Genomic DNA, 14,464 nt, shown 5'->3' with positions numbered 1-14,464 from the left:
ATTTCTTGTAATTTTTTGAAGAGTTGAAAATCTAACTCTATTTATCTTTCATCAATCTAATATATCAAAATCAGGAGTTAGAGGATGAATATCTTTCTCTACATAGTAATCAAATTCCGTCTTCACAAATGAACTTTTTTCCTTTTTTTTTTCTAATATATGATTGATAACCAACATCATCATCTTCATCTGTATTAACCCTAAGTTCTTGTGTAGCTTCCACTGACATATTGCTTAAATTAGATGTATTCTTTTGATATTCATGAAGCAACTCATAGCATGCATGTTTGATTCTCTCAACTTTTCTTGTGCATTCATTAGGATCTTCACATACCCTAACAAACTTATATTCAAACTCATCAAGCTTATACCTAGAATCTAGAATTACAGCAACACCAATAATGCCATGAATTTCTTCCCAATACTTATCAAACTTTCTCTTCATCATACATGTTATGTTACTAATAACTGGGTTAGGAGAAACAGTCCATTTTTCCAATCCAACATGTATATCACATACTTTTAAAGTAAATGTTGACAGTCGAAACTTGAGTTTCAGAAACTAACTGGATCACATCATAAAAAAGTTTTAGTTTACCACAAATTTCTTTTGCAGGTTTTCATTCCTCATTACTTGACACACTTTTATAATTTGAGTCTTTTTATTTTAGTCTAGCAAAGACATCTCTATATAACCATGCAGGTTCTAACATCACATAAGTGGAATTCCATCTAGTCACACAATCAAGGGATAATTTTGTTGTAAAGGGAATACCTGACTTACTACACCAACTCACAAAAGTTTCATATCTTTTACTGGTTGAAGTCCAATATACCACACTATTACGAATTTTCTCTACACTTTCTTTAACTAAATTTAAGCCATCCTTCACAATTAGGTTTAAAATATGAGCACAGCAACGCATATGCAATAACTTACCCACTAGCAAAAAATAATTTGAGTCTAGACGCCCCAACAACACATCAATCATTTCATCATTTGTAGAACAATTATCCAATGTAATAGTTGATAATTTTCTATCTAAGTTCCATTCCAACAAAACTTTCATTAATGCATTAGAGATTCGACAATTGTTGATTGTCTTGAGTTTGCTAATTTTATTCTTTTATAATAATGGATCATATATATATCTATTAAAGTATTGCCAATAAATACTTTTCAATGAAGATTTGTTGCTATTTTCAATCGAGGCAAATTCGTCTAGAATAAAATTAGCAATTTCTTCAACAGGAGTTTATTCTTGTTGTTCTTGAGCCACTACATCTATGTTGGTATTATCCATTCTAAATTTAATTGCCTACACAATTAGTAAAATAAATAATAAACATTAAAAACTCAAACATGCTAAAAAATTATTAAGATTAAGAACAAACACAAAAGCTGCAAAATATTAGAAAAAGAAAAAAATAAAAGGAAAAAGAAGAAAACAAAACATACTAAGGAGTAAGGATTGTTATCTTAAAACAAGTCAGATTGAGATGGACAAAGACCAATTAACAAGTAAATGCAATATATGAAAAGGTTCTACTTCTTCCACACAATTAGAAGGCATGAATCATGTTGGCAGGACCTACAATTACCCATCACCATAGTATAAAGTTAGGTTCTACTGACTCAAAATGTGCTAAGAGGCATATATATGCATTGAATTTAATAATACATGTATCAAGTCTTTGAGATGATAAAATGGGGTTGAAGTTGACACATTCAAAATTGTTTTAGACAAAGAAGACAAAAGCCAGAATAAAATTAATATGAATCTATTCAAACGAAAAAAAGTTAACACAGGAGCCAGTTACATTCATCATAATTAATTTTTAAAAATGGAGAAAAATCAATCATGGTAAAGTCACAGTCCAAAATTACTAACAAGGATAAATCAGCAAGAAAACAAAATCACAAATTCAAACGCAAAGTAAAGTCCCAATTTTCATTTTCAACCAACTAAAGGAATCAACATGATGAGCATGGAATATACAAGAACTAAGCTTTACATGAAGAACAAACAAGCATGCTGAAAAATACCAAAGAGAGCACGGAGCAGCGGCATAGCACAACATAGCGAGGAGAGGAGGGCAGTCAGGGCACGAAGTAGCGGCGTTGCGAGGAGATGAGGGCATGAAGCAGTGGCATAGTGACGTAGCGAGGAGAGGAGAGCATGGATGAGGAAGAAGAGAAGAAGGAAGGACCGAAGGAGAGTTGGGACTTGCGGTGATGGGAGGAATGGCTTATGGCCGAATTTGGGTTTCTGAAACAGCGCTTTCTGCTCTCACTAGGTATTAGGGTTTCTAAATGTCTGATTTTTATTTTTGTTTTATTTTTATTTTAAATTAACTTTATAAATATACAAATACTCTAAATAACTAAATTAACTAACTAGTTTAGTGGTTGCTCACTTATTGCAAAGTATTACATGTGGCAGGTTGTGGGTTCAACTCCCACCTAGTTCACTACATGCCTACTTTTTATAAAATGTGTGTTATATATGGGGTGCGGTACCCTACCCTACCCGTAGGCATACCCGTACTGATTTCTACTCTTCTCGCAGCAGGTCGGGTATGTATTGTCAGCCCTAGTGGTGTATTGGGGGTAGGGGTGGCAAAACAGGCCAATCCGCTTAACCCGCTAGAAAGGGCGGGTATGTATTGTCAGCCCTAGTGGTGTATTGGGGGTAGGGGTGGCAAAACAGGCCAATCCGCTTAACCAGCTAGAAAGGGCGGGTTGGGCTAGGATTTGGATCCCGCCAAATTAAAAAAATCCGCCAAATCCGCACCACCAAATTGGCGGGTTTTGGCGGGACGGGCCGGTCTGCCGGGTCGAAGGTTTTTATTTTTCTTTTTTTATTAAATAAAAGAGTGATTACTATTATAAAATTAATAATTATAGAATTTTAAAATATTTTCTTTTCATTTTTTGTTTTTATTCTGCTTTTAGTTATTAACTTTATTTATTTTATTTTACAATTTCGTATATATGCTCAAATTATGTGACTTATTTTTTAAAATAAATATGGTTCTATGCTTCTATTGACAAATATTATTTTGAACAATTTTATCGAAGTTAAAAATTAAAAAAATAGTAAAAAAATTATAATATAATTTGACTATTTTTTATTTGTATTTGATTTTTTAATTATTATTTTTTGGTTAATTTTAATGAATTTTATCTTAAAAAAAAGAGTTAAGTGCACGCTAGCCCGCCGACCCGCTAATTCGCCATAAAGTGGGGCGGGTTAGCATTTTGAACCCATCTTAGTTGGCAGGGCGGACTGGGCCTCCCCGTTTATGGAGCGGACTTAGGCGGGGCGGGGCGGGACGGGACGGGTTGGGGCGGGACGGTCCGCTTTGCCACCCCTAAATGGGGGAGAAAGATTCCAATCTTGTATAAATAATTGTGGTGTAAATGATTTGGACTTTATCGAACTACCTTTTACTTAGCAAAGAGGGAATACAGAGAGGAGACTTGATAGATTTGTATGCAATCTTGAGTTCACCAATGCGTTCCTTAATGTTGGAGTGAGACATTTACCTAAACTCAAGTCGGATAATCTACCTATCCTGTTGGATTTTCATTTGAACAGTTCGGGTAGGGAAGAGAGACCCTTCAAGCTCCTTGCACCGTGATTATTGCATAAGAACTACAATAATCTTGTGAAAAATAGTTGGGATAAGAGTGGAGGCCTCCTTATTAACATATCTTCCTTTGTTGACAAGGCTAAGGTGTGAAATAGAGTAGTCTTTGGACATGTTCTAAGGAAAAAGTGGAAGGAATATGAAGAAGTGGTTATCCAAAAATATGTTTATTGGCAGAAAATGTCAAGATGTAATATGATCAACTTTGGATACAAGAACACAAAGTATTTTTACTAGAAAGCTAATGACAGAAAGAAGAAGAAACAAAATCATAGCTATGAAGAAGAAATAAAATCATAGCTATGATGTACCCTTGTTCAATCCGTCATCTCCACCATTCCAACCTACGTTATGCAAACTATGAAAATTTCTAGAGAAGTGTGCAATCAGATTGACAAAGCTTGCAGAGACTTTTTTTTGGAGATCAAATGAGAATGAGAAAAAAATTCATCTTATTAATTGGGATATAGTGTGCAAACCCAAGTATCGAGGAAGGCTTGGTATTCAAAAAGCTCAAGATTCCAACAACTTGTTCCTCATGAAGCTAGCTTGGAACTTAGTTACTAAGACTAATTTTCTATGGGTTAAGGTGATGAAATCAAAATATGAGTGCAGTGGTGATGCTTTTCCTAAAGTACACCAAAAGCCTAATTTTTCTAATGCTTGGAAGGGTATAGTCAAGGTGTGGAACCAGTTCAAGATCAACATCATCTGGAGGTTAGGTAACGGAGAAACAATTCGCTTTTGAGAGGACCATTGGGTTCCAGGAATTAAATCAATAAAGTTGTTTGCTTTGGGGAATCTTACGATAGGTGATCTTAAAGAGAAAGTCAATAGGTTTGTCGACCAGAATGGTAATTGGAGGTGGGAAAAGCTCCACCAAGTCCTTCTTGAGAACATTTTGGATGTCATTCGTCTCATGAAAGCCCCCCCAGATGAACCTTGGCCCAGATAGTATAGCCTGGCCCCCAGAACCAGACGAAGAATTCTCTATTAAATCAGCCTATGAAAAATTCTATGAGAGTAATAAGGATACGGGTAATTATACCAAAAATATTTGGAAGCAAAAAATTTCTCAGAGACTTAAAACCTTTCTTTGGCTCATTATGCGTAAAGCTCTGCTCACTAATTCTAAAAGATAGAAAAGGAGACTTACCAGTGATGCATGCTGTCCCAGATGTCCTGGTCAGGATGAAACACTGCTCCATATGCTAAGGGATTGCCCTTATATCCGGAATGTCTGGGTAAGCAGCGTCGACAGCACCTTACGAAGAGACTTCTTCAGTCAAGGTCTTCACAACTGGATGGAGTAGAATCTAAGCTTGATGAATCGTAAATATAATGGGACCACTTGGCACATATACTTCATCACCGTGTGCAATGCAGCATAGAGAATTAGAAATGAATGAATTTTTAATCAAGAAAACATCCCTGGTAATAGTGTTGCTTACTTAGCACTGAATCTTGCTAAAAGATATGAAGAGGTGATTTTATTAACCGAGGCCAGTAAAAAAATGCTCACACACACTAGGATGTAGCACATCGGTTGAGAACCACCGGAGGAAGGAGGCTATAAGATCAACACGGATGGCTCCTTCTTATCAACTTCCATGACTGGTACTTGTAGATAATTAATTCGAGATTGCACGGGCGTTTTATAGCTAGATTTTGGATGAACATTGGAAAGATCTCCATAACTAAAGCGGAGCTTTGGGGCATTTACATTGGCCTGAAGCTTGCGACTAAGCTTAACATCCAGAGCTTGATTATTGAAACTGACTCGATGTGCGCCCTCCGGCTCCTCCATAATCACCCTGTTCCGGCATTCATCAATTTCTATTATCCGTGCAATTAGCGTTTTGTTGGCTAGACCTGGTATTTTCAAATGAGACATTTTCAGAGAAGCAAACGTTCTGGCGGACGCTCTGGCTAAGCACGCACATGAAACCCCCCATGGCCTCCATCTTTGTGAGCCAGCTCCGGCTTTTATTATCCTACAACTAGACACAGATAGAAGAAGGATAACCTTTCCAAGACTTTCTTTTATTTAGTTTTTATTTTGTTTGGGCCTGTGGCCCCGTTTTCACATAAAAAAACAATGATGAGCCGCTGCCCATCTACGGTTGCTGAAGTTGCAACGCGAATAGCAACCCAAAACTCGCCGCTGCCAGCCAGGCCCCGGAGACCGCACAGACGCTGCCGGACCCAGACGCCAGACCACCACTGCCCCTCCGCACTCTCTGCGATCGCAACGTGAACAGCAACCCGTGCATTATCCATAATCGTGGATGGAGTCCTCTATGGGTGATGCAATTTCTAATCCCATCCTCATTAAGCAGTGACATTTCTACTCATTTTGATGGTAACTTTATCAATTTGTGCATTGTAGAAGGTCAACAATCCAACAAGGTAAGCAGTGGAAATTTTATTTTTAAGTAGCGGATGGTTAGTTTTATATGTGTATGATTATTTTTTTAGTTTTGATGTGCGGGTCTACTGTCAAGAAACCTTAATTGTGAAATAAATTGGTTATATAATTCATATCATATCATGAAAATCTTCCTGAATAAAGAGTTAATAAGCATAAATATTTTGATAGCGGATGGTTAGTTTTTACCTTCCTGTTCTTACAAATGAGAAAATTCTTGTTTGAGTTGGTGATGAAATTGTGATGGGCATGCCTAGATGCTCAACAATGACCAGCCTCTTACGGTGTCCCATTGACACTGTCTCTGGCTCTGGATCCTAATCCAAGGATCAATATCTTTTTGGCCACTTCCAAATTCAATTTAAACTTGTACCTAAAAATTTTGCGGACAGACACTGTCACCTCTTTCTATGTATATTCACCCCTCCCTCCTATCTCTTTCAATTCTCTTCATATTATTATGTTAATTAATTTCCTAATTAACTAAATAGAATTCTTACTAGTATAGTTACAATTAAAAAGATCACATGAGATAAAATATACTTTGAATTATTTGAAAATTAGAGTGACAACCAGTACATTCTTCACACTAATATAATCACACAAAGCAAAGGTGGCAGGGAACAACAATTCTACCTATGGTTTGATCCCAATTCTGATTTTGACGCTTACTCCATCCTATGGAATTCACTCTGCATCATGTACGTATCAATTCCTTTATTAGTTAATTAATTAATCCAAAGGCATGCATGTTTATTTGTTCCATTTACTTAATAATATATGTACTCAGCTTATACGTAGATGGCATTTCTATTAGAGAATTTAAGAACTATGAATCAAGGAATGTCCCATTTCCAACGAAGAAGCCAATGAGAATGTATGGAAACTTATGGGACACTGAAAATTGGGTTACAAGGGGACCTAGTCTTTTGGATTAGATTCTAGTAGATACAATTAAATTATGATGGATGTTTATTTTACTAGGTATGCGGATAGATATTTTCATTCTTAAGTAGATGTTCAGTTGTTTGTAGTATTTAATTATTATGTACTTTATGTGAATACATAAAAAGCAATGTTTTTTTATATCTTTAAGAGATTTAATTGTAATGCACTGATAATGTAAAAACATTTTACACAATCGACCAACCACATCTATTTTTTTAAGCGATTATTCACGCAGTCAAAATTAAATATTAGTAACAACAATTTGATACATGCATAATACTTGTTCTGTGTGAACATGGCCGAGATGTGATAACTCCTTGTAAGATGACACTGTCAAGATTGGAGAGCTATACATCAGCCAAGCTGGAACACCGCAGCGGAAATACCTGCAAAAGATACTCCGACGCTCAAGTAAGAAAGAATTCTAAAAAATGATATTATAAAGTAAATAAGAGTGAACTTATGTGACCTGGTTATTCCAAGCTTACTTATTCATTTATATAGATGTTTTAGTGTGTTGGTTTTAATCTTATCCGAGATTCTTGGTCTGACCGATAATGCTGTTTGTTTTGGTAACGGCTGTGGATAACCTTTGACTGGTATTGTTTCTATTAGCGGAACCGAGCTTTACATCTTTCTAGCCGAGGTATAGGGGACGTATCATAGCCCCAAGCTTGTCTTGCTTTTTAAGAAAAGGAGGGACAAGCTTTTGTTACTCTGTATTCCTCGGCATATATTTCTTGTCAGTGGTAGATAACATTTCTTGGTGGGTTGGGTGCCGCCCATTTTCTTTTGTCTTGTTCTGCTGATGTTTGCAGACGCTCCTTTTGCTTCGAATTGTTTTCTTTGTTTCTCTGTCCTTCAATGTACTTGTCCAGGAATCCTTGTCGAGCTAACCTCTCCGGTAAGTCCTTTGCTATGTTTTTGGCGTGCAGGATTTCTTTGATTATGTTCTCCCTTTTGGTGTTGAACTTGGTGTAGGTATCAAATTTTGGTGTGAGCTTGAAAGGTTTCCTTGGTTCCTTGTTACCCGACGATTTGAAAGCCTTCTCCTCTTCCCTTCTGGATGGGTGTTTGTCTGTTTTCTGAGCTTCACGAAGCTCCTCGATCTCCATTTGTCATGCAGCCTTTTCTTAGAATTCGTCCAGAGTTTTTGGTTTTATTACCGCGATCATCTCTTGGAACTTGCTAGGTCTGAGGTTGCTTTTGAGGGCGTGTAGATGGACCTCTAGGTTTAAGTTTGGGATCTCCATAATTGCCTCGGCGAATCATGTCATGTAGTCTTTTAAGCTCTCTTGTTGCCCCTGTCTAATGGTGCTCAAGTAGTCTGATTCGTGCACAAGTATTCTTGATTCGGTGAGGTAGTCAATGAAGGATCTTGCCAGTTCTTCGAATGAGGAGATTGAACCTGCAAACAACTTAGAAAACTAGAGTAATGCAGTGATGGGAGGAAACATGCCGGTCAAGAATTTCTGATAAAAATAGCGTTGCAAGTATAGCCTTTACCGACAAAATTTTTACTATCAATTTAAAAGTGTGTCACAATCAATAATAAATAACCAGGAGTAGAATCCCGAGTCGTTTCCCTAAGAGTTGACACAAGATGTAAATTATTGGTTAGGATTTTTTTGAATATTTTTGAGGTTGAGAACAGAAAAATAAACAACTAGAAATTAAAGCAATGAGCAAATACCAAGAGGTGCTATGTATTCAAAATAAAAGTCTTGGTCAGGGGAGAGAATTAGAGTTTCTATCCTTGTTGTCTTTCCCAAGTATAATAGTAAAAGTTCATTGCTTCCACTTAGTTATCCTAACAATTGAAGAAAAATCAAGTGGTTGTAACTAACTCTGACTCACAAGTCCTAATCACTTCATGGGAAAGGACTAGAGTTGGTAAAAATTTAGTTAGTCAGCAATTCCCAATTATAGATCAACACTTGAGTATCTTAACTCAAGGGACCCCACTTAATCAACCCTCAAGCCAAGTTGGAAGATCTACTCCATTAACATGAATGCCATTTTCATAAACACATAATAAGAGTAAATTGAAGACATGATAATTATGAAAAATTAATTAAATCAAAATTGGCATGAACACTAATTAACACAAGTCAAACATGCAATAAAAATAAATATAAAAAATACTTCAATGCATTAATAAAATTCAAAAATAACAAGATCCAAACATGAATGCAAAATAATCAAATGGAAAAGAGTAATAGGAAAATTAGAAAAGAAAACTATAAGGAAATTGACTCCAATAGAAGGTAGTAGTAGCTCTCTCAAAATCCAATTCAAAACCAAACTAAGAACATCAAAACCTTAGAGAAAGGTAGGTGTTTCTCTCTCTATAATTCAAAAATAAAACTAAAACTAAAGTGTGAAGTGAAGTGTCCTCAGTCTCAGCTCCATCCCTGCTTCTAGTCTCCGTTTTTGGGGCTTGAAACTAGATCCAAATCAGCCCAGAAATCTCCCCCAGTGAGTTCTGTTATGTGCAACATGTGACGCTTTATCATGCGTACGTGTCGGCTACACGTACGCGTTGCTGAACCTCTGTGCTGGCCACGCGTACGCGTCTGTCACACGTACGCGTCGGTGTAAGATGCTCCAAATCACATGCATGCATCGGCCATGCATGCACGTCACTCCTCGCTTCTTAGCTCTTTAGTTTCTTGTGTTCCTTCCACATGCTTCATCTTCATCCTTTAAGCCTAGGAAGCAAGTTTTCAATCATAGCACAAAATCAGGAAGGAAATGAAAAACATGCAATTTACATGAATAGGTGTAAGAATAGTTGACAAAAATCCACTCAATTCAGTCCAAAAAGTATCATAAAATAGTGGTTTATCATGCAGCACCATCAAGATAAGTAGGAAAAGCTCGACAAAGTATAGGCTCATTAGCGCCATTAAAGAACATCATAGATTGGAATTTCTCAATATGGGCACGAGGATCACCGAACCCCTTGTATGGTTCAAAGGCGCTAGGTAGCACAAAATTTTTCGGCATTTGGAATTTGGTGATCACCTCTGAGAAAGGGTTGTCTATGGTCAGCTTCTCTTTCAGTGGGGTGAGATTTTGTGGATCTGCATTGCTCTGAGTCGAGCTTTTGAGGTTTCCCTTGCCCTGTTTTCCAGCATTGTTAGTGGACGATAATTCAGCTATCCTTCAAACTTTCGCCTGAAGTTCGGCGATCTGAGCTAAAAGCTCTGCTTGTGTAGGTTGTTGGACTCCGTTATCAGTCATCTTCGGGGGTTAGCAATCCTGAAAAAAAAAAAGAGTGTAAATCCTAAAAAGAGGGTTAGATTTAGTGGGATTTTTGTATTCGGCCCCACGGTAGGGTGCCAAATGTTCTGTACGAACGTGGTCGAGCTGTGATAACTCCTTGTAAGGCGACACTATCAAGATTGGAGAGCTATACATTGGCCAAGTTGGAATATCGTGGCGGGAATAGCTACAAAAGATACTCTGACGCTCAAGTAAGAAAGAAATCTCGAAAATGATATTATAAAGTAAATAAAAGTGAACTTATGTGGCCTGGTTATTCTGAGCTTACTTATTCGTTTATATAGATGTTTTAGTGAATTGGTTTTGATCTTATCCGATATTCTTGGTTTGACCGATAATACTGTTTGTTTTGGTAACAGCTGTGGATAACTTTTGACTGGCATTGTTTCTGTTAGTAGAACCGAGCTTTACATCTTTCTGGCCGAGGTATAGGGGACATATCAATACTAATTTAAACTACTATCTAAAAAAATTTATCATTTTAATATATAAATTTTATAGGTAATAGTGTAAATCAAATTGTGACAAAGATTAAACAAGAGGAACTCATCCTAGATGTTAATATTTTTCTAAATTAACCTTTATCTATAGTAGTCATACCGTTATGACTTAATAATTTTTCATGCGAAAAATCAACTTTAATTCGGCAATCTCCTTTAAAGTATAACATATTCGTCTCATCAATGCATGTAAAGTAATGAAAATGAGAAAATGAAAGGTAAATTAATCAACTCCTACCTTTTAGACTTGAGAGTTTGGGTGCTTAAGGAACCCCAAAAAAATATATTATAATAAAATGCACTAAGAAAAAGAGTTAGTTAGTTATGTCACAAAATAGTTACGTAGATATGTAAATAATTATTTTTATTCGTAAGTGGATGTTCATTTGATTTTATGGGATCTAACTCAGATTTGTCTGATTTTGCAACAGAATCACAAAAGTTTAAAAATGAACGGATCATCTATATGTTTGTGACAAAAAATATTACAATGTGTCTTATAAATAAACTCTGACCAGTCAACAAATAAACATTATCAAATGGGATCGTACTATTCCACTTTATTCGGCTTTTTTTTCCATCCTTTGTCGGTCCTTTTCATAGGTAATCCTTCAGCCCGTTGTATCATGATCCTCGTGCTTGGTACTGTGAATGGTGTTCTCACCTCCTTGCACTTGTTTCTTGGATTGTTGCGTGGTAAAGGTTCATCTTTGTCTTCCAATACCATCCGCACTTGATCAACTAATGAATTTTATAGACTATGATGTCTAGCATCAACTCATATCTGAATGACTTTAGGATATCTTGTATTGTAAATTTGGTACCGAGTAAGAGTTAGGTTGATTCTAGCAATACTGAAATAAGTCTCAACCTATAATTCAATTAACTGACATCCCACATAGTAAATCAAGCAAAAGACCAAGTACATAACCAAATCAATCATCCATTTGTTGAAGGAATCCAACCATTTGGATACATAGTAAACTAAACATCTGTATATTTTTAGCAAGTAATATAACTTCCGTCATATCGAGTGGTTTAAAAGATAAACAAGCATTCAAATGACATCTTTATCGAACATCCTTGCACACTACCTAAGTTATCAATTCAGCAAATGCCATGTCGAGCTGTGTCTTTTGTTTTTTTTTTTTTAAATAAAGCAAATTGAAGCCAAATTCAGAAACATATAGAATTTGGTTGATTCTTGCGCAACTATGATAAGTTTCAATACTACATTTTAACATAGTAAACATCAAGAGAACTAAATCAAGAGCTATATCTAAGATTGTAAAATCGAAGATGATGGATGAATTGCATGCATAATTCCGGGTTCTAATAGGGGAAAAACAAGAATTCAACTAGTTCACATCATATCTGAATCGAACATCTGCACTCATTGTCTAAATTTCAATTTGTTTGAAAAAATTAACAGTACCGAACCCAAATTGAGAAACATATAGATATTCATTGGCTCGAGCGCAACTATAAAAAATTTCAATTGCCAATCTAAGCAAGAGAAAATAAAATTTGTACCCACTTAGAAGATGAGAAATTTTTGTTACATGTTCGTTTTACACATTTTCACATAACTGGAAGTAACTATGTTGTAAAGTGCTCAATAAACTCACAATTGATATAGTATATCATGTAAAAAAAATCAATTACATAACCAAAACAAACAACAATCAATTGGATGAACCCAACCATCCTTATACTTAGTAAAGTAATCATCCGTTGTATTTTCAAATAAAAATTCACTATGGTCAACTAAATTAAGTAACATCACATTTGAAATCCCTATAGCATACCTAAATTACTGTACTAACTAAACCTAACTTAAAAAATTTTGTAGTTTAAAATACAGAAACCAAGGAATCCAGCAAACTGCCACATTTTGTTCAACTCAGTACAATAATTCAAACTTATACATTGGTGTACCGAAGCAGAACAAGCAAGTTACTCAGCCAAATAAAGCCCTAGTCATCAACTAACCTTTGGATGCAGCGATGAGGGGGAGAGTTACGCCGTTTAGGGGGGTTTGGGGAAGCAGCCACGACACTAGGAAGCTGTGTAGCAACCTTGGTGTTTGTTGAGGAGGAGAGCCGCGCCCTTGGGGGGTTCTGACGGAACTAGCGGCGGACGAAGGAGCTTGGCCGCGAGGTGGATGTCCGATGGAGGAGGACAGCGGCGCCGTCAGGGGGTTCTGACAAAACCAGCGGCAGACGAAGGACCTTGGCTGCGAGATGGTTATCCTATGGGTTAGAGTACAGTGCCGTTGGGGATGGTTGGCATTGGACGAACAGTGCACACGAATCCAGGGCCGACGATGGGTAGAGAGCAACGGAAGGGGTGACTGCTAGGGATGTGCATGGCCCGGTCCGGCCCCTAGTACTTTAGGGGCTAATTTGGTGTGATTTCATCGGGTCTAGGGTCGGGTAAGGGTCTCAAAACACCCGAAGTCGGCCCGGGGGCCCGGTCATCATACACAATTAATATTTTGTGTTATTAGTGATGCATGATGGCTATTCTTATGTGGAATTTAAGTATTGTAAACCTTAATATTTTGTGTTATTAGTTATTATAAGACTATAAGTTAATGTTGTATGTTTAAAATGCATAAGATTTTAGACTAATGCATAATGTTGTGTTATTTGTATTGATTTCAATATTTGGTGTTATTATACAATATTAGTATTGATTATGGTTATGCTTTAATTTTAGAGAAGAATTGGTTTTTATTATATTTTTCTAAGTGAATTTTACCATGTCAAATAATAGTTGGAGCCTTGAAAATTTGGATATTTTCACATACTAGCTTATAAGAAGGTATTAAGGTAATGTAATGTTAATGGCCCGATTTTCACCCGGTATAATCGTGGCCTGAAAGTGTATAGGTTTAATCGGGTTTAGGGTCGGAATCGGGTCTAATAAATAGACCCGGTATATATTTTGGGTCGGGTATGGGTCACATCAAACCCAGTTTCACCCGACTCATGCACACCCCTAGTGGCTGGTTTGGGGAGTGAAGAGCGCTGATAAGGTTCCGTGATAGGGGAAGAGATGTTTTTTTTTTTTGTCGATGTTGAACAACTCCTAGTTACACAACACACCCACTTACACACATTACTACTATTAATATGGGTTCTATATTTTTCACTGAAAATTCGAACCCGGATGTAACTCCCATCGAAGATCCCATCGAAAATGAAAGGATTGGGGTTGGTCTTTTTTTTTATCTTTAGTGGGCTTAAGAATTATGCCATTGTTCACACATTATATAAATTTCTTATTGTTTATCTAACAGAGTTCTATTTTTAAATATATTTCAAATATTGTAGCAAAAATATATTTTTAGCTGTTGGGCCCAAAATAGACGAGGTTTTGACGTAGGCTTGTTTTTACGTGAGAGTAATTAAAAAACTAATAGATTGGGCTGAATTTTGGGATGTAAAATTAAAAGGAAAGTTTAGATGTCTAAATAGCATTCCTGTTCACCGTCCAAACAAAAAATAGCATTCCTCTTCCCCTATTTCAAAAATGCAGACTCGTTTTTCGTAAGAGTTAAATAATATAAAAAATAATATACACTTTAATCCATATAATTAAAATACTCTTTAATAGTTATTAATATAATTACATATTAGTA

Source organism: Arachis duranensis, chromosome 9 (assembly GCF_000817695.3).
Source record: "Arachis duranensis cultivar V14167 chromosome 9, aradu.V14167.gnm2.J7QH, whole genome shotgun sequence".
In the NCBI taxonomy this organism is placed as follows: Eukaryota; Viridiplantae; Streptophyta; class Magnoliopsida; order Fabales; family Fabaceae; genus Arachis; species Arachis duranensis.
Note: the sequence above shows the minus strand (reverse complement) of the source record.